Source organism: Triticum dicoccoides, chromosome 5B (assembly GCF_002162155.2).
Source record: "Triticum dicoccoides isolate Atlit2015 ecotype Zavitan chromosome 5B, WEW_v2.0, whole genome shotgun sequence".
NCBI classification, from domain to species: domain Eukaryota; kingdom Viridiplantae; phylum Streptophyta; class Magnoliopsida; order Poales; family Poaceae; genus Triticum; species Triticum dicoccoides.
The window spans coordinates 88071437-88091592 of record NC_041389.1 but is presented as its reverse complement, the minus strand read 5'-3'; the positions used below and the strand labels follow the sequence as shown (position 1 = coordinate 88091592).

At 48.5% G+C, this 20156-nt stretch overlaps 32 non-coding genes across 32 annotated transcripts; all 32 read right to left on the bottom strand.

The window, feature by feature from the left end:
• Positions 1 to 163: 163 nt before the first annotated feature.
• Positions 164 to 281, bottom strand: LOC119313876. The gene has a single exon (XR_005152135.1). It is a non-coding gene; the product is annotated as a 5S ribosomal RNA (ribosomal RNA).
• Positions 282 to 648: 367 nt separating this feature from the next.
• On the bottom strand, positions 649 to 767 carry LOC119313157. The gene has a single exon (XR_005151540.1). It is a non-coding gene; the product is annotated as a 5S ribosomal RNA (ribosomal RNA).
• Positions 768 to 1134: 367 nt separating this feature from the next.
• Positions 1135 to 1253, bottom strand: LOC119313859. The gene has a single exon (XR_005152119.1). It is a non-coding gene; the product is annotated as a 5S ribosomal RNA (ribosomal RNA).
• Positions 1254 to 1620: 367 nt separating this feature from the next.
• Positions 1621 to 1739, bottom strand: LOC119313764. Its single transcript, XR_005152029.1, has one exon. It is a non-coding gene; the product is annotated as a 5S ribosomal RNA (ribosomal RNA).
• A 366-nt stretch (positions 1740 to 2105) lies between these two features.
• Positions 2106 to 2224, bottom strand: LOC119313726. Its single transcript, XR_005151991.1, has one exon. It is a non-coding gene; the product is annotated as a 5S ribosomal RNA (ribosomal RNA).
• A 365-nt stretch (positions 2225 to 2589) lies between these two features.
• Positions 2590 to 2707, bottom strand: LOC119313875. The gene has a single exon (XR_005152134.1). It is a non-coding gene; the product is annotated as a 5S ribosomal RNA (ribosomal RNA).
• Positions 2708 to 3074: 367 nt separating this feature from the next.
• Positions 3075 to 3193, bottom strand: LOC119313152. Its single transcript, XR_005151535.1, has one exon. It is a non-coding gene; the product is annotated as a 5S ribosomal RNA (ribosomal RNA).
• A 367-nt stretch (positions 3194 to 3560) lies between these two features.
• Positions 3561 to 3679, bottom strand: LOC119313497. Its single transcript, XR_005151777.1, has one exon. It is a non-coding gene; the product is annotated as a 5S ribosomal RNA (ribosomal RNA).
• A 367-nt stretch (positions 3680 to 4046) lies between these two features.
• On the bottom strand, positions 4047 to 4165 carry LOC119313665. Its single transcript, XR_005151936.1, has one exon. It is a non-coding gene; the product is annotated as a 5S ribosomal RNA (ribosomal RNA).
• A 366-nt stretch (positions 4166 to 4531) lies between these two features.
• On the bottom strand, positions 4532 to 4650 carry LOC119313725. The gene has a single exon (XR_005151990.1). It is a non-coding gene; the product is annotated as a 5S ribosomal RNA (ribosomal RNA).
• Positions 4651 to 5016: 366 nt separating this feature from the next.
• LOC119313873 lies at positions 5017 to 5134 on the bottom strand. Its single transcript, XR_005152131.1, has one exon. It is a non-coding gene; the product is annotated as a 5S ribosomal RNA (ribosomal RNA).
• Positions 5135 to 5501: 367 nt separating this feature from the next.
• Positions 5502 to 5620, bottom strand: LOC119313839. Its single transcript, XR_005152101.1, has one exon. It is a non-coding gene; the product is annotated as a 5S ribosomal RNA (ribosomal RNA).
• Positions 5621 to 5987: 367 nt separating this feature from the next.
• LOC119313684 lies at positions 5988 to 6106 on the bottom strand. Its single transcript, XR_005151953.1, has one exon. It is a non-coding gene; the product is annotated as a 5S ribosomal RNA (ribosomal RNA).
• A 367-nt stretch (positions 6107 to 6473) lies between these two features.
• LOC119313808 lies at positions 6474 to 6592 on the bottom strand. Its single transcript, XR_005152073.1, has one exon. It is a non-coding gene; the product is annotated as a 5S ribosomal RNA (ribosomal RNA).
• Positions 6593 to 6959: 367 nt separating this feature from the next.
• LOC119313612 lies at positions 6960 to 7078 on the bottom strand. Its single transcript, XR_005151884.1, has one exon. It is a non-coding gene; the product is annotated as a 5S ribosomal RNA (ribosomal RNA).
• A 367-nt stretch (positions 7079 to 7445) lies between these two features.
• Positions 7446 to 7564, bottom strand: LOC119313565. Its single transcript, XR_005151838.1, has one exon. It is a non-coding gene; the product is annotated as a 5S ribosomal RNA (ribosomal RNA).
• A 4393-nt stretch (positions 7565 to 11957) lies between these two features.
• LOC119313861 lies at positions 11958 to 12076 on the bottom strand. The gene has a single exon (XR_005152121.1). It is a non-coding gene; the product is annotated as a 5S ribosomal RNA (ribosomal RNA).
• Positions 12077 to 12443: 367 nt separating this feature from the next.
• On the bottom strand, positions 12444 to 12562 carry LOC119313598. Its single transcript, XR_005151871.1, has one exon. It is a non-coding gene; the product is annotated as a 5S ribosomal RNA (ribosomal RNA).
• A 366-nt stretch (positions 12563 to 12928) lies between these two features.
• LOC119313341 lies at positions 12929 to 13047 on the bottom strand. Its single transcript, XR_005151674.1, has one exon. It is a non-coding gene; the product is annotated as a 5S ribosomal RNA (ribosomal RNA).
• Positions 13048 to 13414: 367 nt separating this feature from the next.
• Positions 13415 to 13533, bottom strand: LOC119313866. Its single transcript, XR_005152125.1, has one exon. It is a non-coding gene; the product is annotated as a 5S ribosomal RNA (ribosomal RNA).
• A 367-nt stretch (positions 13534 to 13900) lies between these two features.
• On the bottom strand, positions 13901 to 14019 carry LOC119313632. Its single transcript, XR_005151903.1, has one exon. It is a non-coding gene; the product is annotated as a 5S ribosomal RNA (ribosomal RNA).
• A 367-nt stretch (positions 14020 to 14386) lies between these two features.
• On the bottom strand, positions 14387 to 14505 carry LOC119313222. Its single transcript, XR_005151594.1, has one exon. It is a non-coding gene; the product is annotated as a 5S ribosomal RNA (ribosomal RNA).
• Positions 14506 to 14872: 367 nt separating this feature from the next.
• On the bottom strand, positions 14873 to 14991 carry LOC119313865. Its single transcript, XR_005152124.1, has one exon. It is a non-coding gene; the product is annotated as a 5S ribosomal RNA (ribosomal RNA).
• A 367-nt stretch (positions 14992 to 15358) lies between these two features.
• Positions 15359 to 15477, bottom strand: LOC119313722. The gene has a single exon (XR_005151987.1). It is a non-coding gene; the product is annotated as a 5S ribosomal RNA (ribosomal RNA).
• A 367-nt stretch (positions 15478 to 15844) lies between these two features.
• Positions 15845 to 15963, bottom strand: LOC119313141. The gene has a single exon (XR_005151528.1). It is a non-coding gene; the product is annotated as a 5S ribosomal RNA (ribosomal RNA).
• Positions 15964 to 16330: 367 nt separating this feature from the next.
• Positions 16331 to 16449, bottom strand: LOC119313864. Its single transcript, XR_005152123.1, has one exon. It is a non-coding gene; the product is annotated as a 5S ribosomal RNA (ribosomal RNA).
• A 367-nt stretch (positions 16450 to 16816) lies between these two features.
• LOC119313539 lies at positions 16817 to 16935 on the bottom strand. Its single transcript, XR_005151814.1, has one exon. It is a non-coding gene; the product is annotated as a 5S ribosomal RNA (ribosomal RNA).
• Positions 16936 to 17302: 367 nt separating this feature from the next.
• Positions 17303 to 17421, bottom strand: LOC119313119. Its single transcript, XR_005151509.1, has one exon. It is a non-coding gene; the product is annotated as a 5S ribosomal RNA (ribosomal RNA).
• Positions 17422 to 17788: 367 nt separating this feature from the next.
• Positions 17789 to 17907, bottom strand: LOC119313878. The gene has a single exon (XR_005152137.1). It is a non-coding gene; the product is annotated as a 5S ribosomal RNA (ribosomal RNA).
• A 367-nt stretch (positions 17908 to 18274) lies between these two features.
• Positions 18275 to 18393, bottom strand: LOC119313216. Its single transcript, XR_005151591.1, has one exon. It is a non-coding gene; the product is annotated as a 5S ribosomal RNA (ribosomal RNA).
• Positions 18394 to 18760: 367 nt separating this feature from the next.
• Positions 18761 to 18879, bottom strand: LOC119313568. Its single transcript, XR_005151842.1, has one exon. It is a non-coding gene; the product is annotated as a 5S ribosomal RNA (ribosomal RNA).
• An 819-nt stretch (positions 18880 to 19698) lies between these two features.
• Positions 19699 to 19817, bottom strand: LOC119313828. The gene has a single exon (XR_005152092.1). It is a non-coding gene; the product is annotated as a 5S ribosomal RNA (ribosomal RNA).
• Between the last annotated feature and the right edge of the window lie 339 nt (positions 19818 to 20156).

Below are 20156 nucleotides of genomic sequence, written 5' to 3'. Positions count from 1 at the left end.
CCCTTTCAGAACGCGCTCTTCGCGCCACAAAGCCGCCCAAGACGCGCGAGCAATGAGCATCGAGCTTAAACATATCGCAAACGTCAAAAATAATATAACGGGATTAATATATATCGCGCACGTGCGATATGTTTGTCACAAGGCGCAAAAAATAATTAAAAAGGGAATGCAACACGAGGACTTCCCAGGAGGTCATCCATCTAGTACTACTCTCGCCCAAGCACGCTTAACTTCGGAGTTCTGATGGGATACGGTGCTTTAGTGCTGGTATGATCGCATCCGACATGTTTCCCCGTCTTCGTCCCTTATGCTTGCCACTCCCAAGTCCGCTCCAAAGACGATTCTACATTCTCACTACCATTACAACCGTTCCCTAACAATGGATAATGTCCGATAATACTTACTCTCCCGTTCAATCACGGAGACGAGTTTTCCACGGTTTCCACCCCTCCCTCCATACCGCAGCAACACGAGTTTTTTCCATCCCTTTCAGAACGCGCTCTTCGCGCCACAAAGCCGCCCCAAGACGCGCGAGCAATGAGCATCGAGCTTAAACATATCGCAAACGTCAAAAATAATATAACGGGATTAATATATATCGCGCACGTGCGATATGTTTGTCACAAGGCGCAAAAAATAATTAAAAAGGGAATGCAACACGAGGACTTCCCAGGAGGTCACCCATCCTAGTACTACTCTCGCCCAAGCACGCTTAACTTCGGAGTTCTGATGGGATCCGATGCTTTAGTGCTGGTATGATCGCATCCGACATGTTTCCCCGTCTTCGTCCCTTATGCTTGTCACTCCCAGGTCCGCTCCAAAGACGATTCTACATTCTCACTACCGTTACAACCATTCCCTAACAATGGATAATGTCCTATACTACTTACTCTCCCGCTCAATCACGGAGACGAATTTTCCACGGTTTCCACCCCTCCCTCCATACCGCAGTAACACAAGTTTTTTCCACCCCTTTCAGAACACGCTCTTCGCGCCACAAAGCCGCCCCAAGACGCGCAAGCAATGAGCATCGAGCTTAAACATATTGCAAACGTCAAAAATAATATAACGGGAATAATATATATCGCGCACGTGCGATATGTTTGTCACAAGGCGCAAAAAATAATTAAAAAAGGAATGCAACACGAGGACTTCCCAGGAGGTCATCCATCCTAGTACTACTCTCGCCCAAGCACACTTAACTTTGGAGTTATGATGGGATCCGGTGCTTTAGTGCTGGTATGATCGCATCCGACATGTTTCCCCGTCTTCGTCCCTTATGCTTGCCACTCGCAGGTCCGCTCCAATGACGATTCTACATTCTCACTACCATTACAACCATTCCCTATCAATGGATAATGTCCTATACTACTTACTCTCCCGCTCAATCACGGAGACGAGTTTTCCACGGTTTCCACCCCTCCCTTCATACCGCAGCAACACGGGTTTTTTCCACCCCTTTCAGAACGTGCTCTTCGCGCCACAAAGCCGCCCCAAGACGCGCGATCAATGAGCATCGAGCTTAAACATATCGCAAACGTCAAAAATAGTATAACTGGACTAATATATATCGCGCACGTGCGATATGTTTGTCACAAGGCGCAAAAAATAATTAAAAAGGGAATGCAACACGAGGACTTCCCAGGAGGTCACCCATCCTAGTACTACTCTTGCCCAAGCACGCTTAACTTCAGAGTTTTGATGGGATCCGGTGCTTTAGTGCTGGTATGATCGCATCCAACATGTTTCCCCGTCTTCGTCCCTTATGCTTGCCACTCCCAGGTCCGCTCCAAAGACGATTCTACATTCTCACTACCATTACAACCGTTCCCTAACAATGGATAATGTACTATACTACTTACTCTCCCGCTCAATCACGGAGACGAGTTTTCCACGGTTTCCACCCCTCCCTCCAAACCGCAGCAACACGAGTTTTTCCACCCCTTTCAGAACGCGCTCTTCGCGCCACAAAGCCGCCCCAAGACGCGCGAGCAATGAGCATCGAGCTTAAACATATCGCAAACGTCAAAAATAATATAACTGGATTAATATATATCGCGCACGTGCGATATGTTTGTCACAAGGCGCAAAAAATAATTAAAAAGGGAATGCAACACGAGGACTTCCCACGAGGTCACCCATCCTAGTACTACTCTCGCCCAAGCATGCTTAACTTCGGAGTTCTGATGGGATCCAGTGCTTTAGTGCTGGTATGAACGCATACGACATGTTTCCCCTTGTTCGTCCCTTATGCTTGCCACTCCCATGTCCTCCCCAAAGACGATTCTACATTCTCACTACCATTACAACCGTTCCCTAACAATGGATAATGTCCTATACTACTTACTCTCCCGCTCAATCACGGAGACGAGTTTTCCACGGTTTCCACCCCTCCCTCCATACCGCAGCAACACGAGTTTTTTCCACCCTTTCAGAACGCGCTCTTCGCGCCACAAAGCCGCCCAAGACGCGCGAGCAATGAGCATCGAGCTTAAACATATCGCAAACGTCAAAAATAATATAACGGGATTAATATATATCGCGCACGTGCGATATGTTTGTCACAAGGCGCAAAAAATAATTAAAAAGGGAATGCAACACGAGGACTTCCCAGGAGGTCATCCATCTAGTACTACTCTCGCCCAAGCACGCTTAACTTCGGAGTTCTGATGGGATACGGTGCTTTAGTGCTGGTATGATCGCATCCGACATGTTTCCCCGTCTTCGTCCCTTATGCTTGCCACTCCCAAGTCCGCTCCAAAGACGATTCTACATTCTCACTACCATTACAACCGTTCCCTAACAATGGATAATGTCCGATAATACTTACTCTCCCGTTCAATCACGGAGACGAGTTTTCCACGGTTTCCACCCCTCCCTCCATACCGCAGCAACACGAGTTTTTTCCATCCCTTTCAGAACGCGCTCTTCGCGCCACAAAGCCGCCCCAAGACGCGCGAGCAATGAGCATCGAGCTTAAACATATCGCAAACGTCAAAAATAATATAACGGGATTAATATATATCGCGCACGTGCGATATGTTTGTCACAAGGCGCAAAAAATAATTAAAAAGGGAATGCAACACGAGGACTTCCCAGGAGGTCACCCATCCTAGTACTACTCTCGCCCAAGCACGCTTAACTTCGGAGTTCTGATGGGATCCGATGCTTTAGTGCTGGTATGATCGCATCCGACATGTTTCCCCGTCTTCGTCCCTTATGCTTGCCACTCCCAGGTCCGCTCCAAAGACGATTCTACATTCTCACTACCGTTACAACCATTCCCTAACAATGGATAATGTCCTATACTACTTACTCTCCCGCTCAATCACGGAGACGAATTTTCCACGGTTTCCACCCCTCCCTCCATACCGCAGTAACACAAGTTTTTTCCACCCCTTTCAGAACACGCTCTTCGCGCCACAAAGCCGCCCCAAGACGCGCAAGCAATGAGCATCGAGCTTAAACATATTGCAAACGTCAAAAATAATATAACGGGAATAATATATATCGCGCACGTGCGATATGTTTGTCACAAGGCGCAAAAAATAATTAAAAAAGGAATGCAACACGAGGACTTCCCAGGAGGTCACCCATCCTAGTACTACTCTCGCCCAAGCACACTTAACTTTGGAGTTCTGATGGGATCCGGTGCTTTAGTGCTGGTATGATCGCATCCGACATGTTTCCCCGTCTTCGTCCCTTATGCTTGCCACTCGCAGGTCCGCTCCAATGACGATTCTACATTCTCACTACCATTACAACCATTCCCTATCAATGGATAATGTCCTATACTACTTACTCTCCCGCTCAATCACGGAGACGAGTTTTCCACGGTTTCCACCCCTCCCTTCATACCGCAGCAACACGAGTTTTTTCCACCCCTTTCAGAATGTGCTCTTCGCGCCACAAAGCCGCCCCAATACGCGCGATCAATGAGCATCGAGCTTAAACATATCGCAAACGTCAAAAATAATATAACTGGACTAATATATATCGCGCACGTGCGATATGTTTGTCACAAGGCGCAAAAAATAATTAAAAAGGGAATGCAACACGAGGACTTCCCAGGAGGTCACCCATCCTAGTACTACTCTTGCCCAAGCACGCTTAACTTCGGAGTTTTGATGGGATCCGGTGCTTTAGTGCTGGTATGATCGCATCCAACATGTTTCCCCGTCTTCGTCCCTTATGCTTGCCACTCCCAGGTCCGCTCCAAAGACGATTCTACATTCTCACTACCATTACAACCGTTCCCTAACAATGGATAATGTACTATACTACTTACTCTCCCGCTCAATCACGGAGACGAGTTTTCCACGGTTTCCACCCCTCCCTCCAAACCGCAGCAACACGAGTTTTTCCACCCCTTTCAGAACGCGCTCTTCGCGCCACAAAGCCGCCCCAAGACGCGCGAGCAATGAGCATCGAGCTTAAACATATCGCAAACGTCAAAAATAATATAACTGGATTAATATATATCGCGCACGTGCGATATGTTTGTCACAAGGCGCAAAAAATAATTAAAAAGGGAATGCAACACGAGGACTTCCCACGAGGTCACCCATCCTAGTACTACTCTCGCCCAAGCATGCTTAACTTCGGAGTTCTGATGGGATCCAGTGCTTTAGTGCTGGTATGAACGCATACGACATGTTTCCCCTTGTTCGTCCCTTATGCTTGCCACTCCCATGTCCTCCCCAAAGACGATTCTACATTCTCACTACCATTACAACCGTTCCCTAACAATGGATAATGTCCTATACTACTTACTCTCCCGCTCAATCACGGAGACGAGTTTTCCACGGTTTCCACCCCTCCCTCCATACCGCAGCAACACGAGTTTTTTCCACCCCTTTCAGAACGCGCTCTTCGCGCCACAAAGCCGCCCAAGACGCGCGAGCAATGAGCATCGAGCTTAAACATATCGCAAACGTCAAAAATAATATAACGGGATTAATATATATCGCGCACGTGCGATATGTTTGTCACAAGGCGCAAAAAATAATTAAAAAGGGAATGCAACACGAGGACTTCCCAGGAGGTCATCCATCTAGTACTACTCTCGCCCAAGCACGCTTAACTTCGGAGTTCTGATGGGATACGGTGCTTTAGTGCTGGTATGATCGCATCCGACATGTTTCCCCGTCTTCGTCCCTTATGCTTGCCACTCCCAAGTCCGCTCCAAAGACGATTCTACATTCTCACTACCATTACAACCGTTCCCTAACAATGGATAATGTCCGATAATACTTACTCTCCCGCTCAATCACGGAGACGAGTTTTCCACGGTTTCCACCCCTCCCTCCATACCGCAGCAACACGAGTTTTTTCCATCCCTTTCAGAACGCGCTCTTCGCGCCACAAAGCCGCCCCAAGACGCGCGAGCAATGAGCATCGAGCTTAAACATATCGCAAACGTCAAAAATAATATAACGGGATTAATATATATCGCGCACGTGCGATATGTTTGTCACAAGGCGCAAAAAATAATTAAAAAGGGAATGCAACACGAGGACTTCCCAGGAGGTCACCCATCCTAGTACTACTCTCGCCCATGCACGCTTAACTTCGGAGTTCTGATGGGATACGGTGCTTTAGTGCTGGTATGATCTCATCCGACGTGTTTCCCCGTCTTCGTCTCTTATGCTTGCCACTCCCAGGTCCGCTCCAAAGACGATTCTACATTCTCACTACCATTACAACCGTTCCCTAACAATGGATAATGTCCTATACTACTTACTCTCCCGCTCAATCACGGAGACGAGTTTTCCACGGTTTCCACCCCTCCCTCCATACCGCAGCAACACGAGTTTTTTCCATCCCTTTCAGAACACGCTCTTCGCGCCACAAAGCCGCCCCAAGACACGCGAGCAATGAGCATCGAGCTTAAACATATCACAAACGTCAAAAATAATATAACGGGATTAATATATATCGCGCACGTGCGATATGTTTGTCACAAGGCGCAAAAAATAATTAAAAAGGGAATGCAACACGAGGACTTCCCAGGAGGTCACCCATCCTAGTACTACTCTCGCCCAAGCACGCTTAACTTCGGAGTTCTAATGGGATCCGGTGCTTTAGTGCTGGTATGATCGCATACAACATGTTTCCCCGTCTTCGTCCCTTATGCTTGCCACTCCCAGGTCCGCTCCAAAGACGATTCTACATTCTCACTACCATTACAACTGTTCCCTAACAATGGATAATGTCCTATACTACTTACTCTCCCGCTCAATCACGGAGACGAGTTTTCCATGGTTTCCACCCCTCCCTCCATACCGCAGCAACACGAGTTTTTTCCACCCCTTTCAGAACGTGCTCTACGCGCCACAAAGCCGCCCCAAGACGCGTGAGCAATGAGCATCGAGCTTAAACATATCGCAAACGTCAAAAATAATATAACGGGATTAATATATATCGCGCACGTGCGATATGTTTGTCACAAGGCGCAAAAAATAATTAAAAAGGGAATGCAACACGAGGACTTCCCAGGAGGTCACCCATCCTAGTACTACTCTCGCCCATGCACGCTTAACTTCGAAGTTCTGATGGGATACGGTGCTTTAGTGCTGGTATGATCTCATCCGACGTGTTTCCCCGTCTTCGTCCCTTATGCTTGCCAGTCCCAGGTCCGCTCCAAAGACGATTCTACATTCTCACTACCATTACAACCGTTCCCTAACAATGGATAATGTCCTATACTACTTACTCTCCCGCTCAATCACGGAGACGAGTTTTCCACGGTTTCCACCCCTCCCTCCATACCGCAGCAACACGAGTTTTTTCCATCCCTTTCAGAACACGCTCTTCGCGCCACAAAGCCGCCCCAAGACACGCGAGCAATGAGCATCGAGCTTAAACATATCACAAACGTCAAAAATAATATAACGGGATTAATATATATCGCGCACGTGCGATATGTTTGTCACAAGGCGCAAAAAATAATTAAAAAGGGAATGCAACACGAGGACTTCCCAGGAGGTCACCCATCCTAGTACTACTCTCGCCCAAGCACGCTTAACTTCGGAGTTCTAATGGGATCCGGTGCTTTAGTGCTGGTATGATCGCATCCAACATGTTTCCCCGTCTTCGTCCCTTATGCTTGCCACTCCCAGGTCCGCTCCAAAGACGATTCTACATTCTCACTACCATTACAACTGTTCCCTAACAATGGATAATGTCCTATACTACTTACTCTCCCGCTCAATCACGGAGACGAGTTTTCCATGGTTTCCACCCCTCCCTCCATACAGCAGCAACACGAGTTTTTTTCACCCCTTTCAGAACGTGCTCTTCGCGCCACAAAGCCGCCCCAAGACGCGCGAGCAATGAGCATCGAGCTTAAACATATCGCAAACGTCAAAAATAATATAACCGGATTAATATATATCGCGCACGTGCGATATGTTTGTCACAAGGCGCAAAAAATAATTAAAAAGGGAATGCAACACGAGGACTTCTCAGGAGGTCACCCATCCTAGTACTACTCTCGCCCAAGCACGCTTAACTTCGGAGTTTTGATGGGATCCGGTGCTTTAGTGCTGGTATGATCGCATCCAACATGTTTCCCCTTCTTCGTCCCTTATCCTTGCCACTCCCATGTCCTCCCCAAAGACGATTCTACATTCTCACTACCATTACAACCGTTCCCTAACAATGGATAATGTCCTATACTACTTACTCTCCCGCTCAATCACGGAGACGAGTTTTCCACGGTTTCCACCCCTCCCTCCATACCGCAGCAACACGAGTTTTTTCCACCCCTTTCAGAACGCGCTCTTCGCGCCACAAAGCCGCCCCAAGACGCGCGAGCAATGAGCATCGAGCTTAAACATATCGCAAACGTCAAAAATAATATAACGGGATTAATATATATCGCGCACGTGCGATATGTTTGTCACAAGGCGCAAAAAATAATTAAAAAGGGAATGCAACATGTCAGGACCCCGACCCGATGTCACATCGATCTAGCCGGTAACACCTCATATCACTTTGCGGCCTCACGCACGGTATCCCCACGGGTGTCGCCTTACCTTTGCCCGGGACCGTTTGCGCCTTTTGGCTCACGTATATGATAGTGTCGCTAGCATCCATATGATAAGGAGCCCGGGCTGACATGACTAGTCGTAAACCCAAAGTGGCACAGACTTACAGGGACAGGCATCCATGACCCAGCTTCGAACGTGTCGGTCATCAGCAAGTGGGTCCGGGCTGTAGCACAGGGCTAGCAGGACTCCGGTAAACCGGGCTGTAGCGGGCTAACAGGACTCCGGTACTCAATGCGTGACATTTCCCCGAAGGGACAGACACAGGAACGAAGAAGGACACATGCCGGCCAGCCTAAGTGTTCCAGAGCAGTAGCAAGCTGCCATGGCTCAGCGGTAACACTAGGAGACATTTCCCGGTAAGAGAGGCTACTAAAGATAAACAACTAGATAGTCAGATCCCACACATACCAAGCATTTCAATCATACACACAATATGCTCGATATGTGCAAATACAACGAAGCATCACAACATGACTCTACGACACAAGTACCTTATTTAAGGCTCAGGGAGCCATACATAACATACACAAAGGTACGGGTCACGCGACACAACATTCAAGTCATACAGTCATACAAACCAGCAGCGGAAGTAACTTGTCTGAGTACAGACAACTAGTAAAATAAAAGAGGCTTGGAAAGCCTAGCTATACTACGTGGTCCTTCACAAGCTCAGGATCACCACCTGGGCCTTTAGCCTACTCGTTGATGTCAACGTCTACGTAGAACCCATCGGAAGGGGTTGCAGCGTCTTCTGTAAAATGTAAATTATAGCAACATGAGTACAAAGGTACTCAGCAAGACTTACATCAGATCCTACATACATGCATATTATCAAGAAGGGTTGGTGGAGTTATTGCAGCAAGCCAGCTTTGACTCTTGGCTAGGCTAACCTATGAGACTCCAACTTGAAATGGTTTTGCGTACACGAGTCCACTACTCACCACTTCAATACACTACCGAGGATCCGCCTCCGTCTTCCTACGGAAGAGCCATCCTCGGCACTCACACTTATCTTGAGGCTTTTAATAGTTTCCATTTACTTGTCTATGAACTGTATAGGCAACCAAGTAGTCCTTTACCGCGGACGCGGCTATTCGAATAGATCATGTTAACCCTGCAGGGGTGTACTTCTTCATACACGCTCTCACCACTTACCGTCGTTTACACGACATGTACTCGGCAACCTTCAAGCGGAAGCCCAACGTGGGTGTCGGCCACGACCTACCTAATCACCTAAGTCTCCAGTCCAGGTTTATCGCCTATCCAGGTTCCATCCGCAGGGAGTCCGGCCGAGGTTTCCCATACGGCCCCGAACGATGTGAACAGGGTTCCCGAGATACCTAACGGGTATTCGGTACACCGTGCCATCTACCTACCGCATCACAGCCCACCCCCACGGTCAGCGTTGTCCACGGCCTCCAGTAGGCTACAAACACCAGAAACTACTTGCAACTCCTGGAAGGAGAACTAGGGTGAATAAGAAGCCGAGAGGGTCCATTGGTTTCGGGCCCAATGCATGGTAGTAGCTGATTCTTAAATCACACATACAGATCTCAGTGCTTAAGGTCGGCTTCAATGAAACAACCCACCATGTACTCCTACATGGCCTCTCATCGATACCTTTACCAAATCGTGTTCACCACACCACTCTCATTACCGACATAATCATTTCACTCTAGCCCATCACCCAGATGAACCAGACCTGACACGACTCTAAGCATAACAGGCATAGCAAGGTAGGAACAACACATACATATGGCTCAATCAACTCCTACACATGCTAGTGGGTTTCATCTAGTTACTGTGGCAATGACAGGTCATGCAGAGGAAATGGGTTCAACTACCGTAACACACAGCACTTTGAAACGCGTTGTCTTAATGCAGTAAAAGAGAGCAGGAGCGAGAACATGGGATTGTATTGATATGATCAAATGGTTGGTTGCTTGCCTGATGGTTCGATGCACTGATACGGTTCTTCGTTAGGGTAATCACGATACTCCTCGGAGACAGAACCTGTCGCAAGGGACACCGATACACAACCATCACCAAACAATGTGCAACAATATGATGCATGCATGAAACATGGCAATATGAGTGTGTTGGGCTAATGCAACTAGAACCAGAAGGGTTTGAACCAATTTGAATCAAAGATTCAAATTTCAAACTCAAACATGGCCCTTTAAAGTGTTTTTCCTTGTTCTGCAATAGACATCAAGTTAACTTGTTTAGTCATGCATGAAAATAGTACAGATGGATAGATTGGATTTTTCTGATCATTTTTCATATATAATTTGTCTGATTTGGAGTTACAGAATAAAAGTTATGAATTTTTGAAGTTTAAATTATATTCTGGAATTTCCTATATTAGAATAATTCCAGAAAATCATTATTGCGTCAGCCTGACGTCAGTGTGACGTCAGCAGGTCAACGGAACACGTCAGGGTCAAACCTGACAGTGGGTCCCGCATGTCAGGGTGATTATTTAATTAAAGTTTAATTAAAACTAATCATGTTTAATTAACAGGGCTGGGCCCCACCTGTCATTGACTCAGGAGAGTCAACCAGGGCCCACCCGTGGTCAAACCCGGGTCGGCTGCACCGGCGTTTAGCCGCCGGCGAGCCCGACGCGGCGGCGGGAGTGGTTTTGGCCGTTTCGGCCACCAAATGGGTCGCGGAGACCACCGGAGTGGAGCTGAGGACAAGCCGCAGCTCTTGGTGGAGTCCGTTGGGGTCGGGGTGGCCGGAGTTGGCGCCGGCGACGACCTTGGCGGCCACCGGGGTTTGGCCGAAGATGAACTTGGTGCTAGAGGGGTCGGTGAGGCTCGGGAAGTGGCTAGCTAGGTGCTGCGGAACTCGGTGAGTAAGATGGACACCAGCTTGTGGCCGGAGGGTGGCCGGAAGCACGTCGGCGACGAGATCCGCGGCGGTGCGGGCGTGTGATCCTCGTGCGGTGGCTACACGGCTCGGGAATGATAGAGGGAGGGTCGGAGGAGTAGCTAGGCTCACAGCGCTCCCGTAGAGGCCATCGGCGGGGTCGGGGACGAGCTGAGGCGGCGACGGCGTTGAAGGGGATCTCCGGCAACGGCGAGCTCGGGCGAGGTCGGTGCGGTGGTCTCGGGCCGCACGAGCACACGGGGCTCGGCTAGCTCGATGAAGTGGACGGCGGCGGAGCTCCTGGACACGGTGGCACGGCGTGGGGTGGACGGAGGGCGTGGCTACGGCGAGGGGGTGGCGGCGATGGCGTCGGCCATGGCTGGGGCGTGCGAGGGGGAGGAGCTGGAGAGGAGAGGGGGTGTCTGGGGGGTTCGGGGGAGAGAGGGAGGCCGATTCACGGCGTTAGCCGGGCGAGGGAGGCGGCGAGGCGGCGAGCAGGTGCGTGGCACCCATGCGGTGCTCGCCGTCGAGCACCTGCCTACCTGCCTGCCTGGCCGGCAGGTGGGCCGGGTGCTGGGCGCCAGGTAAGCCTTTTCTATTTTCCTTCTGTTTTCTGTTTTTTAATACTTCTGCAACTTTGTTGAATTTAATAAAATACTTAGGCAACTCCAAAAATCACCAAACTACTCCTGGTCCACAGTTGGATTATTTCCAACATGAAACATTTTAGTTTGGAGTTATTTGAGCATTTAAATATTTCATATAATTTTAAATGCCCAAATTCAAATACTTATGATTTAATTCAAAAATCCTGAGTTGGCCTAGAAAAATGTGCACCACTTTTGGCAGAGGTTTTGAACCAAGACAAAAATGATGGGCATTTTAGAAGGGCATTTCAGGTTCATTGAAAAATTATTTTAGTAACCCTAGTTGGTTTCAGAGGGGACTGGGGGTTCTGTCATCCCCATTTCAGGTTTCTGATGAAAGAGTAAACATGATGCAGCACTCTAATGCATGGCTAACTAGGATGTGACACAACACGAGGACTTTCCAGGAGGTCACCCATCCTAGTACTACTCTCGCCCAAGCACGCTTAACTTTGGAGTTCTGATGGGATCCGGTGCTTTAGTGCTGGTATGATCGCATCCAACATGTTTCCCCTTCTTCGTCCCTTATGCTTGCCACTCCCATGTCCTCCCCAAAGACGATTCTACATTCTCACTACCATTACAACCGTTCCCTAACAATGGATAATGTCCTATACTACTTACTCTCCCGCTCAATCATGGAGACGAGTTTTCCACGGTTTCCAACCCTCCCTCCATACCGCAGCAACACGAGTTTTTTCCACCCCTTTCAGAACGCGCTCTTCGCGCCACAAAGCCGCCCCAAGACGCGCGAGCAATGAGCATCGAGCTTAAACATATCGCAAACGTCAAAAATAATATAACGGGATTAATATATATCGCGCACGTGCGATATGTTTGTCACAAGGCGCAAAAAATAATTAAAAAGAGAATGCAACACGAGGACTTCCCAGGAGGTCACCCATCCTAGTACTACTCTCGCCCAAGCACGCTTAACTTCGGAGTTCTGATGGGATACGGTGCTTTAGTGCTGGTATGATCGCATCCGACATGTTTCCCCGTCTTCGTCCCTTATGCTTGCCACTCCCAGGTCCGCTCCAAAGACGATTCTACATTCTCACTACCATTACAATCGTTCCCTAACAATGGATAATGTCCTATACTACTTACTCTCCCGCTCAATCACGGAGACGAGTTTTCCACGGTTTCCACCCCTCCCTCCATACCGCAGCAACACGAGTTTTTCCACCCCTTTTAGAACGCGCTCTTTGCGCCACAAAGCCGCCCCAAGACGCGCGAGCAATGAGCATCGAGCTTAAACATATCGCAAACGTCAAAAATAATATAACGGGATTAATATATATCGCGCACGTGCGATATGTTTGTCACAAGGCGCAAAAAATAATTAAAAAGGGAATGCAACACGAGGACTTCCCAGGAGGTCACCCATCCTAGTACTACTCTCGCCCAAGCACGCTTAACTTCGGAGTTCTGATGGGATCCGGTGCTTTAGTGCTGGTATGATCGCATCCGACGTGTTTCCCCGTCTTCGTCCCTTATGCTTGCCACTCCCAGGTCCGCTCCAAAGACGATTCTACATTCTCACTACCATTACAACCGTTCCCTAACAATGGATAATGTCATATACTACTTACTCTCCCACTCAATCACGGAGACGAGTTTTCCACGGTTTCCATCCCTCCCTCCATACCGCAGCAACACGAGTTTTTTCCACCCCTTTCAAAACGCGCTCTTCGGGCCACAAAGCCGCCCCAAGACGCGCGAGCAATGAGCATCGAGCTTAAACATATCGCAAACGTCAAAAATAATATAACGGGATTAATATATATCGCGCACGTGCGATATGTTTGTCACAAGGTGCAAAAAGTAATTAAAAAGGGAATGCAACATGAGGACTTCCCAAGAGGTCACCCATCCTAGTACTACTCTCGCCCAAGCACGCTTAACTTCGGAGTTCTGATGGGATACGGTGCTTTAGTGCTAGTATGATCGCATCCGACATGTTTCCCCGTCTTCGTCCCTTATGCTTGCCACTCCCTGGTCCGCTCCAAAGACGATTCTACATTCTCACTACCATTACAACCGTTCCCTAACAATGGATAATGTCCTATACTACTTACTCTCCCGCTCAATCACGGAGACGAGTTTTCCATGGTTTCCACCACTCCCTCCATACCGCAGCAACACGAATTTTTTCCACCCTTTTCAGAACGCGCTCTTCGCGCCACAAAGCCGCCCCAAGACGCGCGAGCAATGAGCATCGAGCTTAAACATATCGCAAACGTCAAAAATAATATAACGGGATTAATATATATCGCGCACGTGCGATATGTTTGTCACAAGGCGCAAAAAATAATTAAAAAGGGAATGCAACACGAGGACTTCCCAGGAGGTCACCCATCCTAGTACTACTCTCGCCCAAGCACGCTTAACTTCGGAGTTTTCATGGGATCCGGTGCTTTAGTGCTGGTATGATCGCATCCGACATGTTTCCCCGTCTTCGTCCCTTCTGCTTGCCACTCCCAGGTCCGCTCCAAAGACGATTCTACATTCTCACTACCATTACAACCGTTCCCTGACAATGGATAATGTCCTATACTACTTACTCTCCCGCTCAATCACGGAGACGAGTTTTTCACGGTTTCCACCCCTCCCTCCATACCGCAGCAACACGAGTTTTTTCCACCCCTTTCAGAACGCGCTCTTCGCGCCACAAAGCCGCCCCAAGACGCGCGAGCAATGAGCATCGAGCTTAAACATATCGCAAACGTCAAAAATAATATAACGGGATTAATATATATCGCGCACGTGCGATATGTTTGTCACAAGGCGCAAAAAATAATTAAAAAGGGAATGCAACACGAGGACTTCCCAGGAGGTCACCCATCCTAGTACTACTCTCGCCCAAGCACGCTTAACTTCGGAGTTCTGATGGGATCCGGTGCTTTAGTGCTGGTATGATCGCATCCGACGTGTTTCCCCGTCTTCGTCCATTATGCTTGCCACTCCCAGGTCCGCTCCAAAGACGATTCTACATTCTCACTACCATTACAACCGTTCCCTAACAATGGATAATGTCATATACTACTTACTCTCCCACTCAATCACGGAGACGAGTTTTCCACGGTTTCCACCCCTCCCTCCATACCGCAGCAACACGAGTTTTTTCCACCCCTTTCAAAACGCGCTCTTCGGGCCACAAAGCCGCCCCAAGACGCGCGAGCAATGAGCATCGAGCTTAAACATATCGCAAACGTCAAAAATAATATAACGGGATTAATATATATCGCGCACGTGCGATATGTTTGTCACAAGGTGCAAAAAATAATTAAAAAGGGAATGCAACATGAGGACTTCCCAAGAGGTCACCCATCCTAGTACTACTCTCGCCCAAGCACGCTTAACTTCGGAGTTCTGATGGGATACGGTGCTTTAGTGCTAGTATGATCGCATCCGACATGTTTCCCCGTCTTCGTCCCTTATGCTTGCCACTCCCAGGTCCGCTCCAAAGACGATTCTACATTCTCACTACCATTACAACCGTTCGCTAACAATGGATAATGTCCTATACTACTTACTCTCCCGCTCAATCACGGAAACGAGTTTTCCATGGTTTCCACCCCTCCCTCCATACCGCAGCAACACGAGTTTTTTCCACCCCTTTCAGAACGCGCTCTTCGCGCCACAAAGCCGCCCCAAGACGCGCGAGCAATGAGCATCGAGCTTAAACATATCGCAAACGTCAAAAATAATATAACGGGATTAATATATATCGCGCACGTGCGATATGTTTGTCACAAGGCGCAAAAAATAATTAAAAAGGGAATGCAACATGAGGACTTCCCAGGAGGTCACCCATCCTAGTACTACTCTCGCCCAAGCACGCTTAACTTCGGAGTTTTGATGGGATCCGGTGCTTTAGTGCTGGTATGATCGCATCCGACATGTTTCCCCGTCTTCGTCCCTTATGCTTGCCACTCCCAGGTCCGCTCCAAAGACGATTCTACATTCTCACTACCATTACAACCGTTCCCTGACAATGGATAATGTCCTATACTACTTACTCTCCCGCTCAATCACGGAGACGAGTTTTCCACGGTTTCCACCCCTCCCTCCATACCGCAGCAACACGAGTTTTTTCCACCCCTTTCAGAACGCGCTCTTCGCGCCACAAAGCCGCCCCAAGACGCGCGAGCAATGAGCATCGAGCTTAAACATATCGCAAACGTCAAAAATAATATAACGGGATTAATATATATCGCGCACGTGCGATATGTTTGTCACAAGGCGCAAAAAATAATTAAAAAGGGAATGCAACACGAGGACTTCCCAGGAGGTCACCCATCCTAGTACTACTCTCGCCCAAGCACGCTTAACTTCGGAGTTCTGATGGGATCCGATGCTTTAGTGCTGGTATGATCGCATCCGACGTGTTTCCCCGTCTTCGTCCCTTATGCTTGCCACTCCCAGGTCCGCCCCAAAGACGATTCTACATTCTCACTACCATTACAACCGTTCCCTAACAATGGATAATGTCATATACTACTTACTCTCCCACTCAATCACGGAGACGAGTTTTCCACGGTTTCCACCCCTCCCTCCATACCGCAGCAACACGAGTTTTTTCCACCCCTTTCAAAACGCGCTCTTCGGGCCACAAAGCCGCCCCAAGACGCGCGAGCAATGAGCATCGAGCTTAAACATATCGCAAACGTCAAAATTAATATAACGGGATTAATATATATCGCGCACGTGCGATATGTTTGTCACAAGGTGCAAAAAATAATTAAAAAGGGAATGCAACATGAGGACTTCCCAAGAGGTCACCCATCCTAGTACTACTCTCGCCCAAGCACGCTTAACTTCGGAGTTCTGATGGGATACGGTGCTTTAGTGCTAGTATGATCGCATCCGACATGTTTCCCCGTCTTCGTCCCTTATGCTTGCCACTCCCAGGTCCGCTCCAAAGACGATTCTACATTCTCACTACCATTACAACCGTTCGCTAACAATGGATAATGTCCTATACTACTTACTCTCCCGCTCAATCACGGAGACGAGTTTTCCATGGTTTCCACCCCTCCCTCCATACCGCAGCAACACGAGTTTTTTCCACCCCTTTCAGAACGCGCTCTTCGCGCCACAAAGCCGCCCCAAGACGCGCGAGCAATGAGCATCGAGCTTAAACATATCGCAAACGTCAAAAATAATATAACGGGATTAATATATATCGCGCACGTGCGATATGTTTGTCACAAGGCGCAAAAAATAATTAAAAAGGGAATGCAACACGAGGACTTCCCAGGAGGTCACCCATCCTAGTACTACTCTCGCCCAAGCACGCTTAACTTCGGAGTTTTGATGGGATCCGGTGCTTTAGTGCTGGTATGATCGCATCCGACATGTTTCCCCGTCTTCGTCCCTTATGCTTGCCACTCCCAGGTCCGCTCCAAAGACGATTCTACATTCTCACTACCATTACAACCGTTCCCTGACAATGGATAATGTCCTATACTACTTACTCTCCCGCTCAATCACGGAGACGAGTTTTCCACGGTTTCCACCCCTCCCTCCATACCGCAGCAACACGAGTTTTTTCCACCCCTTTCAGAACGCGCTCTTTGCGCCACAAAGCCGCCCCAAGACGCGCGAGCAATGAGCATCGAGCTTAAACATATCGCAAACGTCAAAAATAATATAACGGGATTAATATATATCGCGCACGTGCGATATGTTTGTCACAAGGCGCAAAAAATAATTAAAAAGGGAATGCAACACGAGGACTTCCCAGGAGGTCACCCATCCTAGTACTACTCTCGCCCAAGCACGCTTAACTTCGGAGTTCTGATGGGATCCGGTGCTTTAGTGCTGGTATGATCGCATCCGACGTGTTTCCCCGTCTTCGTCCCTTATGCTTGCCACTCCCAGGTCCGCTCCAAAGACGATTCTACATTCTCACTACCATTACAACCGTTCCCTAACAATGGATAATGTCATATACTACTTACTCTCCCACTCAATCACGGAGACGAGTTTTCCACGGTTTCCACCCCTCCCTCCATACCGCAGCAACACGAGTTTTTTCCACCCCTTTCAAAACGCGCTCTCCGGGCCACAAAGCCGCCCCAAGACGCGCGAGCAATGAGCATCGAGCTTAAACATATCGCAAACGTCAAAAATAATATAACGGGATTAATATATATCGCGCACGTGCGATATGTTTGTCACAAGGTGCAAAAAATAATTAAAAAGGGAATGCAACACGAGGACTTCCCAAGAGGTCACCCATCCTAGTACTACTCTCGCCCAAGCACGCTTAACTTTGGAGTTCTGATGGGATACGGTGCTTTAGTGCTCGTATGATCGCATCCGACATGTTTCCCCGTCTTCGTCCCTTATGCTTGCCACTCCCAGGTCCGCTCCAAAGACGATTCTACATTCTCACTACCATTACAACCGTCCGCTAACAATGGATAATGTCCTATACTACTTACTCTCCCGCTCAATCACGGAGACGAGTTTTCCATGGTTTCCACCCCTCCCTCCATACCGCAGCAACACGAGTTTTTTCCACCCCTTTCAGAACGCGCTCTTCGCGCCACAAAGCCGCCCCAAGACGCGCGAGCAATGAGCATCGAGCTTAAACATATCGCAAACGTCAAAAATAATATAACGGGATTAATATATATCGCGCACGTGCGATATGTTTGTCACAAGGCGCAAAAAATAATTAAAAAGGGAATGCAACACGAGGACTTCCCAGGAGGTCACCCATCCTAGTACTACTCTCGCCCAAGCACGCTTAACTTCGAAGTTCTGATGGGATCCGGTGCTTTAGTGCTGGTATGATCGCATCCGACATGTTTCCCCGTCTTCGTCCCTTATGCTTGCCACTCCCAGGTCCGCTCCAAAGACGATTCTACATTCTCACTACCATTACAACCGTTCCCTAACAATGGATAATGTCATATACTACTTACTCTCCTGCTCAATCACGGAGACGAGTTTTCCACGGTTTCCACCCCTCCCTCCATACCGCAGCAACACGAGTTTTTTCCACCCCTTTCAGAACGCGCTCTTCGCGCCACAAAGCCGCCCCAAGACGCGCGAGCAATGAGCATCGAGCTTAAACATATCGCAAACGTCAAAAATAATATAATGGGATTAATATATATCGCGCACGTGCGATATGTTTGTCACAAGGCGCAAAAAATAATTAAAAAGGGAATGCAACACGAGGACTTCCCAGGAGGTCACCCATCCTAGTACTACTCTCGCCCAAGCACGCTTAACTTTGGAGTTCTGATGGGATCCAGGGCTTTAATGCTGGTATGATCGCATCCGACATGTTTCCCCGTCTTCCTCCCTTATGCTTGCCACTCCCAGGTCCGCTCCAAAGACGATTCTACATTCTCACTACCATTACAACCGTTCCCTAACAATGGATAATGTCCTATACTACTTGCTCTCCCGCTCAATCACGGAGACGAGTTTTCCACGATTTCCACCCCTCCCTCCATACTCCAGCAACACGAGTTTTTTCCACCCCTTTCAGAACGCGCTCTTCGCGCCACAAAGCCGCCCCAAGACGCACGAGCAATGAGCATCGAGCTTAAACATATCGCAAACGTCAAAAATAATATAACGGGATTAATATATATCGCGCACGTGCGATATGTTTGTCACAAGGCGCAAAAAATAATTAAAAAGGGAATGCAACACGAGGACTTCCAAGCACGCTTAACTTTGGAGTTCTGATGGGATCCGGTGCTTTAGTGCTGGTATGATCGCATCCGACATGTTTCCCCGTCTTCGTCCCTTATGCTTGCCACTCCCAGGTCCGCTCCAAAGACGATTCTACATTCTCACTGCCATTACAACCGTTCCCTAACAATGGATAATGTCCTATACTACTTACTCTCCCGCTCAATCACGGAGACGAGTTTTCCACGGTTTCCACCCCTCCCTCCATACCGCAGCAACACGAGTTTTTTCCATCCCTTTCAGAACGCGCTCTTCGCGCCACAAAGCCGCCCCAAGACGCGCGAGCAATGAGCATCGAGCTTAAACATATCGCAAACGTCAAAAATAATATAACGGGATTAATATATATCGCGCACGTGCGATATGTTTGTCACAAGGCGCAAAAAATAATTAAAAAGGGAATGCAACACGAGGACTTCCCAGGAGGTCACCCATCCTAGTACTAGTCTCGCCCAAGCACGCTAAACTTCGGAGTTCTGATGGGATACGGTGCTTTAGTGCTGGTATGATCGCATCCAACATGTTTCCCCGTCTTCGTCCCTTATGCTTGCCACTCCCAGGTCCGCTCCAAAGACGATTCTACATTCTCACTACCATTACAACCGTTCCCTAACAATGGATAATGTCCTATACTACTTACTCTCCCGCTCAATCACGGAGACGAGTTTTCCACGGTTTCCACCCCTCCCTCCATACCGCAGCAACACGAGTTTTTTCCACCCCTTTCAAAACGCGCTCTCCGGGCCACAAAGCCGCCCCAAGACGCGCGAGCAATGAGCATCGAGCTTAAACATATCGCAAACGTCAAAAATAATATAACGGGATTAATATATATCGCGCACGTGCGATATGTTTG